This window comes from Marmota flaviventris, chromosome 5 (assembly GCF_047511675.1).
Source record: "Marmota flaviventris isolate mMarFla1 chromosome 5, mMarFla1.hap1, whole genome shotgun sequence".
NCBI classification, from domain to species: Eukaryota; Metazoa; Chordata; class Mammalia; order Rodentia; family Sciuridae; genus Marmota; species Marmota flaviventris.
The window spans coordinates 65,841,422-65,843,907 of NC_092502.1; positions in this window are offsets into that span (position 1 = coordinate 65,841,422).

Below are 2,486 nucleotides of genomic sequence, written 5' to 3' on the forward strand. Positions count from 1 at the left end.
GAAAGGATCAATGAGACAAAGAGTTCTTTGAAAAAATAAATGATATTGATAAACCCTTAGCCAAACTAGCTAAAAGAAAGAGAAAATTCAAATAAATAAAATTGGAAATGAAAATACAGATATAGCAACAGACTCCAGTGAAATCCAGAGAATCATTAGGGACAACTTCAAAAATTTATATTCTAGGGGCTAGGGCTGTAGTTCAGTGGTTGAGTGCTTGCCTTGCATGCGTGAGGCACTGGGTTTGATCCTCAGCACCACATAAAAAAAGAGATATTAAAAAACCCTTATATTCTAATAAATTGGGAAATATAGAATAAGTAGACAAATTTATAGATATATGACCTACAAAAATTGAACTAGGAGGATATAAAAAAACCTAAACAGACCAGTAACTTTCTACCCAGATGGTGATTGGTCTTAATTTGCATGAGAAGCCTGACTGACAGATTCTTTTTAGTCCAGATCTTACAGGACTGCTTTTTAGAGACAAGTTGCTTTTCTTTGGTTAAAACTAAAGAGATTGTGATTATTTTTTAAATCTATTATACAGACTCACCATCTTGCTTTAATTTTACGAATGTTTTATATTTTCTGGCCTAAGAGAGAATCTTTCCAGAAACCTTCTGATACTTAAAATTGACTATAAAGGGATCTTCTGACACTGACTCAAACTACTTCCTCTCCAAAGTGGGATGTGATCAAAGGAAGGAACCAAGCTTCCACAATGTGAAAACCAAGATGCTTGGCAAATAATCAGCTATGTCTTCAAAGGAAATCATTCAGATAGGGAAGAAAATCACAAGGAGTCACTTGCCAAACCCCACCAAAATAAACAGCTGGAAGTTTATGGGGAAAAAAAGTTTCTTCTGCAAACTAACATGAGACAGAACTATTAAATATTTCAGTTTGCCTCCTTTAGGAATAAACATCTAACTTCGTGTTTTCAAATTCTGCACACTGACCCAACAATGGACTGCCAGCCTGAGGACACGGAGCCCCTTATATCATCTTAAGGGAATCCCTTCAAGGTTGAGAGGATGAGATAAACAGGGGATTTGAAACAGAGTGAAGTTGGAATCTCCTCTAAAATAGAGAGCCACTTTCTAAGAAAGTTGAGAGCAAAGGCTGAAGGGCTGCAATCCCCTGGTCTGGTAGGTGCCAGTGGAGCTGAATGGAGATTGCCCCTTGCCCTGGTCCATCCGGTACAGGCTAACCCAATCTGCACACACGTACTTCCTGCCTTTTGTCTCACTTTGCTGGTGCTCCTTTTTAAAAAACGTTTCTTACCCTTAATGCCTCAGAAGATGGAGTTTTTGAAACAGAATGTTTCTTTTATCTTTCTTCCAAGCTGGCTTTGAATATTTGTGGAGCAGTGAGCAGAGCGGCATAGTCTAGCCTCTTCCCCAGCTGGTAGGAGTGTCTTCTAGTAACACAATGGGGTGTAAGCAGTAATAAAAAGTCTTACAATGAGGAAGGGTCCAGAACCAGAGGGATTATCAGTTGAATTCTACAAGAAATTTAAAGAAGAATTAATGCCAATGCTCTTCAAATTACTCTATGAAATAGAAAGGGAGAGAACACTTCCAAATGCCACGAAGCTAGTATAACCCCGATACAAAAAACAGATAAGGACACTTCAAGGAAAAAAAAAAAACAACTATAAGCCAATATTCTTGATGAACACAGATGCAAAAATCCTTAATAAAATATCATCAAACTGAATTTAACAACACATTAAGAAGATTGAACATCATGATCAAGTTGGTTTTATTACAGGGATGCAAGGATGGTTCAACTTATGCAAAGCAATAAACCTAACACACCATGTAAATAGAATCACAGATAAAAATCACATGATCATCTCAGTAGATGCAGAGAAGCCTTTGACAAACTTCTAAGCCCATTTATGATTTTTTAAAAGTGAAGAAACTAAAGATAGAAGAAACTTATATTAATGTCATAAAGATTATATATGACAAACCCAAAACCAACATAATAATAGTGAATGGGAAAAACTTTAAGCATTTTCTCCAAACTCAGAAACCAGATAAGAACGTCCACTTTTACCACTTGCATTTGATATAGTCCTTAATACTTCAGCCAGAACAATAAGGCAAGAGAAGTAATATAAAAGCAATATAAAATGGGAAGGAAGAAGTCAAATTATTCTGTTTGTAAATAAAATGATACTATACTTAGAAGATCCTAAAAGCTTCACCAGTAGACTTTTAGAGCTGATAAACAAGTTTAGCAGAGTAGTAGGATATAAAGTCAACATTTTAAAAAATATTCAATAGTTTTTCTACATACCATTGATGAATATGGTAAGAAATAAATCAGGAAAAGAATTCCATTAATGATAGCTTTGGGGAAAAAAAAGTTAAAATACTTAGGAATAAATCTACCCAAAGAAGTGAAAGACTTCTTCAAGGGAAATTATAGAATACTGACAAAGAAATCAAAGAAGATAATGGAAGATGGAA